Source organism: Cloeon dipterum, chromosome 1 (genome assembly GCF_949628265.1).
Source record: "Cloeon dipterum chromosome 1, ieCloDipt1.1, whole genome shotgun sequence".
Taxonomy (NCBI): domain Eukaryota; kingdom Metazoa; phylum Arthropoda; class Insecta; order Ephemeroptera; family Baetidae; genus Cloeon; species Cloeon dipterum.
In genome coordinates this window covers 37,190,807-37,199,732 of record NC_088786.1, presented here as the reverse complement: position 1 = coordinate 37,199,732, position 8,926 = coordinate 37,190,807, and the positions used below count along the sequence as shown (strand labels likewise).

Here is an 8,926-nt window from a genome sequence, read left to right as displayed (position 1 = left end):
CCTTGCTTGGGGCACAGCATGTTTTGGAAAGACACAATCAAAGTTGTGTGTTTTCTGGATGTTCTCTTTTTTAATTCAACCTGCGACATGCCTTTTTTTGTGCTGTGCATCTTTTATATGGCTTCTCTGTGGAATTGTTGATGTCGACGCCTCTCAACTGCTGTTGGTCACCTCCGAACAGCACCTCTAGCTCAAACTGCCCTGAAAAGTTCGTCGAGGGGAACCTGGAGAAACTGGAAACACCATTTTTCCAAAAGGTGGCTGGCCTGGGGGGTGGGGCGGCAGGGTGAAGAGGCTGTCAGCGGTCACTCGTGCTGGTAGAGCTGAGCGCCAGGAATATCTCCGAAAAAAAACCCTGCACCTCCATCTTCTTTATATACTTACAATAGGTTTCCATCAATGTAACTGCCGCATCTCTGATTTAGTTTTATATTGTTGAAAAAATTACAATTCAGGTAAATTAAGACGTAAGTAACACTAAATTGATCCAATCTAATGCACTATGCGGAATGTAAATTAATCCAAATTAATTACCAATGTCACGGTTAGAGAACAACTAGAATATTTAGCTTTTGTTCGGAGTTATTTAATTCTTATACAAACTTAAAAAAGAAAATTCGAACAGAACCACGCATGTATTTGAAAAAATAAGAGCCCGCTTTGACCAAAAATGCGAAATCTGTCAGGATGACGATTAATTTTCGCAGAATAATATACGGCAGCAAGGCCTTGGCAAGTTCCGGTAAAACGAACGCGGCCTGGAAAGCACCGCACCGCACTGCTGGTTCTTCGGCAACGGATGTTAAATGCAGAGAGCGAATCGAATTTTCTTCATTATTATAAAAATATGCTCAAATTGATTACGCGTGAATCGCAGGTATAAAAGGACTGGAAAAAAGATAATGCGTGGTTTTTATAATCTTAGAAGATGATCAACAGTTATTTATTAAGATGCATTCATTTAAAATTATAGGAAGAATGAGAATTAGAAATAGAGTAGAAGCTGAAACACTCTTATGTTTTAATATGAAAGTGCGCAGAAAATTGATGAATCAACCATCATATTTTAAAATATGAAAAATTATAGAGCTGAATTAGCGAAATATTATTAAATTTAAAGAGGAAACAGGATAGGACGTCACTGGAACTGATTCGGCAACGTACATAGTCGCGCACTAGAGTGCCGAGCACAAACACCATACAGAGTTTAGCTCGGATAAAACCATCCATGTGAAATGCAAAATGAATTTTGGTTTCTGGACATTGCTCATCATTGTTATTCTTCAGACAATAGGGCGAGCACAAAAACAAGTAAGTGAAGAAAAATATTTTTCACAATATTGTCTATTTCAAGTCGTGAGTTTTCTTGTTATTTTTTTGGTGCTTTTGAGGCAACCCTGCTCGTAAAGAAAAATGTCATTAACTCAACCTTTAGACAAGGACAGAGGAAAAATTCAATATTGTAGCCAAAAAAACGTGTTGATTAGGCTCCAACTGAGTCTCAATAACCTTTCTTAAAACGTCTATATGGCACCACTTAAAACTTTCTTTATTTCCCGAAAAAATCTTCTAAATTTCACAGCCCTAAGATTTCCTACATGTAAATTGATTAAAATAACTTTTAGGGAAACAAAATTAAATCCATCAAAATCACAATTACCAAACAGAACTATGGTAAGTCTTGTTTCTAAAAGAAAAAAAACTATTTTAATTTCAATCATAGGTCCCTTCCCAATCCCGAAAATTCGTCTGCAACACAATTTGCGGAGAAAATATATCATCAAGTGTTGCGGATATCAAAAATGTCTACCACGTGCAAAAAATGTAACGGTAAAAAAGACTACTCCAACCAGCTCGGTATAATGCGCATTAAATTAATTTTTGACATCAAGTTAAATTGTGTTTTAAAGCAGACCGCTAGCATTCTGACAGCAACGTTCACGTTGCCCATGGCAACGACGGCAGCCATTACAGAAAGCTCTGCAGGTGAATCATCATCAGCAGCAGCACCAACGGAAGTCATCACTATACCGAGTAAAATAAAATAAAATAAAATTGTGAATAAATAAATTGATGCTCAGCGGTCGAAAAAAGAGGTCATGATTCCAGTCCTGCTACCTTCCTTGACGTCACAGTTGTTCCAACTGACGTTCCGCGAGAGGTCGCAACTGACCTTAAAACTGACGTCACGACCGAAAAAACTAATACCGTGCAAGATGGAACCAAAACCAAACCGCCGACTCCTTCGACCGGTGCGGACTCTCCATCAAAGCAGGTGGTCCAAGATACAACAACTGCAATCGATGTGATTTCATCCAAAGCTGTAACGTCTACAATATCATCAACATCTACAACAAGTACCCCTAAGACGAAAACAACTACGCAAAGAAAGACGACAACAATCACTACAACAACCACAGTTCGTTCATGAATTGAAATAAAACAGTTTATGAAATTAACTGAAGAAATTACAGCCTATTCCGTGCAGTTTGTCTTGTGCAGCTTACAACAGCTTTATTGCGGTATGTTTCAATTTTATTCTGGTTCTGCGCCACCGATACCAACCCCCTGAGGATCGAATTCGGTTCGGTTTTGCTGAATTAAAAAACAAAACTACATATAGTGATTTTTGGTAGAAATACAGTATGTATCGAGGTGGCATAGCAACACAGGGGTTTTGAAAGAGCAACTAAATGGCATTGGCTAAACTGCTGTGTCGTTAGAAAGTCAATATCATACACATCTCTGATTGCGTCACTGATGTTAAATAACATTCTCCAGTATTTAAAATCCTGAACTAAAATACATATTTTATTCGTTTCAGAATAATCCAACCTCAGGAACACTGCAATGTAGGTTTTTTTAAGAAATAAAAACAATCAATTAATAATTTTGAATTATACTCAGCCAATGGCACGAAGAAAAAATCAAATTGTGGCCTGGAGTATTTTGTTTCAAACTCTACAGTAAGATTTTGAAAATCTAACTGTGAAAAAATTCAATGTTTTTACACAGGCAACGAGAAACGGAGCCGCATTGCGATGCAAGGCGCTAAACATGACCCTTTTGACCGTGACCTCTATCGAGGCAATGGAATGCATGAGCAATTTTGAAGGTTTTAACTCAATCGTGTTACCTGATCCATATGAACCCTCTAAATCAAGCCAAAACTTTCTGGACGAGCGGCTCGAACGAAGATGAAAATTGCAATTTGGAAAAAAAATACGTTTGGTGCTCGACGGGCCTCAAGATGTCGGAGATCAAATCAGAAAAACTGTGGTTGTCAACGAACAACACTATAGCCTTTCTACCACGGAGCGTTGCTTGGCCGTTTCTGTTTCCTCAAATTCCTCGAAACAGGGCCTGGTGCATAGAAAGTGCGACGACGCCCTGCCCTTCATCTGCCAGTATTCCGTCGACTGCCCCAAGATCTGCATCCGAGACGTTCGATTAATAATACGTCCAAATTTATTAAATTAAGTCTATCCCATTTCAGGACTCCTTATTTGACTCATCGGGAAATTTGAAAGGTTTGTGCAAAATGGAAAGAATTATCAAAAGTTAAATCTAATTACACATGAAGATAAAAAATCCTACGGAATTTGGTTTGACATTGGTACCTACACCTATCTCTTTGGTAACAAGCCGGTTTGTATCCGACACTAGCAAGACGCACAAGAGCATAATTCTTTGGCTTGACAGATGGCGTGGATTGACAGTTACCGGCAGTGTTGCGCTTTGGGAATGGAGGCGCTAAATATCGACAATGCAGCTGAACAATTGGGCCTTACTGCCATGACCAGGCGGTTTAATAAAGGTTTTTTGGTAATGAATAAAAAACAGTCTAAAATGACATTTTGAATTGTAAGACAATTGGACTGCGAATTTCAATTACTGGACCAGTGGCACGTGGAAAGGGGCACCTGCGAATCAGTGGTCGTGGTGCAAGCCCAATGGACCAACAGTCTTCGCAAAGGGTCTTGTTTGGGAAAAACTCCAACCCGATAATAAAGGAGGGAACGAGAGCTGCGTGCACTTTCGCTTTACTTTGAATACAACGGGCACCATCTTGACGGACCGTAATTGCACCAATAAATATATATTCGCGTGCAAGGTTAATCTTTTGGAATTAATAGAGGACCTAACAATATGATATAAAATTTCAGAGTGCATTGCAAACCACCCCAAAACCTTGCGTTTCTTCTTGCCCAATGAAAAGCTGCGAAAAAAATGTAAAATGTTTTGTTAAAGATCAACCAATTAATGTGGCATTAATTTAATATAGAAAACCCTCTTTGACACTGCCTCTGCTCCTCCAGTTTTACTCAGTTAAATTAGTTGCTATATAGAGTTAAAAATGTGTTTATTATTCTTCTGTGTTGGAATCCAGACTATTTCTCTTATGGTAACTGGTACGATGGATGTGGCCGGAACTTTCTGACTTGCACCTCACAATTGGTGAGATTTCAAATTCATTTTCACCAAGTTTTACAAAAGACATTGTCAATAGTCGAACTGGACAGCCGCCCGTAACCGCTGCTGTGATATTGGCTTGACTCTGGCCTCGATGGAATCGGCGGGCAAGTTGAGTTGCTTTTCGAGAATAGTCTCAAGTACGAATAAATTCTAAGAGATGAGCGACCAAATAAAGATAAATATATGCAAAACAACTACAGAATTTGCTCCAACGACCTATGGAGACTACTGGCTCTCTGGCACAGATCTGGAGTGCGACTCAAACTTCCGCTGGTGCAGCCTGAGTCAGGACTTGGTCCACCCTGAGCTTACTTGGAAGGAGGGATATCCTAAACCTGGACTGGATTGCGTTTATCTCGAAGTGAGGAACGGATCCGTGTTGCTGGCCACCGATAACTGCGCCCAAAACAAGAGTTTTCTCTGCGAAGTGAGAAAAAAGGCAACCTTCCAAAAGGCCATGCAGACAGAATGTGCGGAAATCTGGGACATCACCGTTGGTAAACTCCCTTAAAACATTCTGGCGAGAATGACTAAACGGAAAAGTTAATTTTATGCAGAACAAATCGATTTTCTTTTGAACGTGAGCGCTTTTCTCAAGGCAACTAATATATCGCTAAATTTGAAGGTTGATCTGGACTTTTGAATCCTGATTCCTTATTAAAAAAAAACTTATTTGTAGTGCTTCTTGAAATGCGTCGGAGTGGAAATTTGAATGGTAATATAAAACAAAATTGTATTATTTTCCATTCAAGTCTCCCTCTTTCCACAATTAAATCAAAAATTTTGAATTCCTAAAAACATAAAATATTATAATAAATATTTAAGTTTGGCATTGGGGGATTGGACGCCGTAGCAACGCTGCGACAAATAGAACTCGTTTCCCAGGAGGAACCCGCGAAATTGGAGTCTGGATTTGTGGCTTATGATGAATGCAATGGAATCAGTAATTTTTTTATAATAATTTCCCACCAGAAACTTATTTTTAAAATAGAATCAGACGATGAGTGTGTGATTGCCTACGAAACCTATAAGTGCGGCCAACAAAAAGCGCCAGGTTTGGTCTCAAAAATCATCACGAACAACTTCGGAAACCAGTCAATGGTCTGATTTAAATATTTTTTAACCAAGATTTTGATTAATTTCTGAAAGCTGTACCCACCAACTCCTTGTGTTCCGGTGCGCCGAACTTGTTGGCTTACGAATTCTCTTCCTTGCGTAAAAAATGTAAATTTCGACGTTGTTGGCCAGGACATATTATTTAAGTTTTTATGATAATTTTAGCAAACGGCAATCAATTCATTGAACCAAAACCAAATGGGTAATAAATTCTTTAAAACCCCGTTGGAATCCCATTTTATAAATTCCTCTCGAGATTCCTGAGGGTCGAAATAGTTGAAAATCTTTTTCCTCAATAATTTTGATCCTCAGGATTTGATTGGATCTTATGAAAATGTGGTTTTAGTGAGTCTTTAAGCTTTTGAAAAATTGTCTTTTCAAATCAACATTAAATATAGACCAATACGGATACCTTGTGAAAGCTGGAACTAGGACGTTTTATTTAACCTACAAAATGACAACTAGTACAGTAAATATTTGGCATGTTTGCCAATTGAAATTTACACCCTTGTAATTTTTAAGCTTCTACGTGATGCCTACACTCACTGCTGCTCACTTGGAATGTATCTGATAGAACCTCAGAATTTAACTGATAGTCGGTTTATATCAGCAACAACTGGTATGGCTTGAATGTTATTTCCTTAAAATATTAATATGAATTTTATCCCCAGTGGCCATTCCACGTGGACTCCACGGGGATCCTACGTGGATGATCCACGGATCCCACGTGGAAACCACGTGGATGGTCCACGTGGATTCCCCGTAGAAATTGTCCGCCCGAAATACGTGGTATCCACGTGGATGATCTATGAAGATTCCACGGGGATGATCTATGAAGATTCCACGGGGATAATCTATGAAGATTCCCCGTGGAACAGCTACGTGGAATCGCTGGGGATTTTCCGTGGATCGTGTTTCATTTATCTGGGTAATAATATCGCAAATGAAATTCATTCATTGGAATTTTAAAATTTTTATTTATTTATACAATTTCGATTACAAAAAGATGACACATGCACAGTAACAATAGATCAATACAAAGAATTTTATCAATATACAGTAGTGTCCATAAGGTTATGAGAAACAAGAGAAGACAATTAATTAAGAAAGCTGAAAAATTTTAACATTCACAAGCTTTGAAAACCCCTTAGTGTAATACTGCTCCCGAAAAATGGTGCTCTGCTTGTTAATTGATTTGATTTGATGTACTAAACGCAAAAGTCAGTCTAGCCAATCACCTTCGAAACGTCAGATTTAATAAAAATATTATTTCCATGTTTCTTCGGAGATTGGCTGAACTGATTTTGGTTCTCAGAATCAAAATAAATCATTTAAAACCCAGAAAATACATCAGCAGGATTAAATCCTTGACCTCAGTCAATAGGAATTTAAATTGGAAGTATACGGCTACGCCGACTTCGAGCACTAAAGGCTTACACAAATGGTGAATTTAAAACCTATAATGGCTATCAAAAATATTTAATTTAAAATTTTCAGCTGCCAAAACGTTTCTGGCAAGAAAATTAAATGAATTAATGCCAGCTTAAACATAAATTTATTGCACACATACCTGTATTCACTAAAATAATGTTTGGAATTTAATTTTAATACCAATAACATTACAGTTAACACAGGTATGTGTATGCAATAGATATTAGCCTTAAAATGAATGCTCTAAACATGAAGTACAACAATTGAGCTAGAAAATAGCCTCACTAAAAAACAAAAATACACATGAACCACTCAATCTTCGTCGGAGTTGTGGTCCAGCAATTCCATTCCAAGTCCTGTCACATAATTATATAGCTATTCGTCTTGAGCTCCGGAGCCACGTCGATTCCATCCGAGTCATAAATAGCACCAACAAACTTAAGACTGAAAAATAAATTAAAATTGTTAGTATTCATGTTCATTATTGCGCAAAAAATGTAACTGCTTACCTGGAAAATGCAGCTTAAGTTCAGTGCAGGCTGGAATCCATCGTGCTGGAAGCTTTTCCCATCTTTCCCATCCATGACCGTGTCTTGACATCCTCGGCTTGATCTGCCACAGCCAGAGTATACAAGCCTACAGACACAGACATATAGAGGATGATTAAATATATGTAAAATGATAATTTTGATGTCGGTGTACCTGTTAGCTTGTTTTGATCTTGCACCCAAGCTGCAAACCAGACATCCTTTCAATAATTACATACATATAGTGCGTGGGGATCGCAAAGTTTCAGGACACAGCTTGCTCGAGTTGCATTGTTGTCACAAAAAAAGTCAGCCGCTGGCACAGATCTGCAAAAAACACGGCCAATTAGTTAATTACAACGGAACAAATTGGCTTAAAACAAACTGAACTAACTATATTTATGTAGTTGAACTTTTAAACAGCGGCGAGAACATGATGTATGTAACAAACAAATTAATTTCAAGTCCTTACCTTTGATTTGCGGCATCTTCGCTAGGAGGGTTGAACAGGATTCGGATTTCACAGCAATCACCGACTTTAGAACATTGCTGGTCGACTTAGTGGCGAAATTGCGGCCGAAAACTGACGTTAATTACGCGACGGCGTCGTCCAACGGCTTTTTTCTGTAGCGCTCGGCTCGCGCGTCCGCGCGCTCGCTGTCGTCTGTCAACAAACAGCAACAGGCAAGCGGCAGCGCTCATTGGCTTGCTGCGGCCAGTAAGAGTGCGCGCGCTTTTCAAAAGTTTGAAACACGGCTGCGGCTATTCTGGCGTGGTGGCGAGTGTAGATTTCGGAATATATTTGGAAATAATGAGTTTTCTGAGCTAGCAATTAACTTTGATGATGGTTTATTAAATAATACTAACAATTTAACGTACCTATAGGAAATACCAACGAACCAAAAATTTTTCAAGTGTCCGGGGATTCATCCACGAAAACTCCACGGACACTTAACCAATTTCCAAAATTTAGAAATTTAAACAAGAATGACATAACTAATGAATTTAGAAAAGCGAAAAGGGGCAGCTCATGAACTGAACAATTTGCTTCAAATACATGGTATTTTTCATTTTTGCGTTAAGAGAGTTCCGTGGATCATTCGCGGAGCATCCACGGAGCATCCACGAAAGCTTTTCCACGAAGTAAAATTTTAAAAAATAAAAAAAAAAATTAAATAAACTAGCTTTGGAGGAGCACTTAATTCATTTACCGATAATTTTTAGACACAAAAAGTGTTTTAAAAACACGATTTAGAAAATTGGGGATCATCCACGTGAGTTCCACGGAGCATCCACGAAAAAATTTCCACGATGGGAAATTTTACAAAATTAAAAAAAAACAACTGAACTACTTTTGGATGAGCACTTAAAATTCA

General features: G+C 38.4%; 1 long non-coding RNA gene and 1 pseudogene across 1 annotated transcript; one reads left to right on the top strand and one right to left on the bottom strand.

Moving 5' to 3' along the window:
• Positions 1–3,057: 3,057 nt before the first annotated feature.
• LOC135942822 (uncharacterized) lies at positions 3,058–6,358 on the top strand (annotated as a pseudogene).
• A 191-nt stretch (positions 6,359–6,549) lies between these two features.
• Positions 6,550–8,444, bottom strand: LOC135946967 (uncharacterized). Its single transcript, XR_010575563.1, has 4 exons — positions 8,023–8,444; positions 7,726–7,877; positions 7,533–7,659; positions 6,550–7,467 (listed from the first exon to the last, which is right to left on the bottom strand). It is a non-coding gene; the product is annotated as an uncharacterized LOC135946967 (long non-coding RNA).
• Between the last annotated feature and the right edge of the window lie 482 nt (positions 8,445–8,926).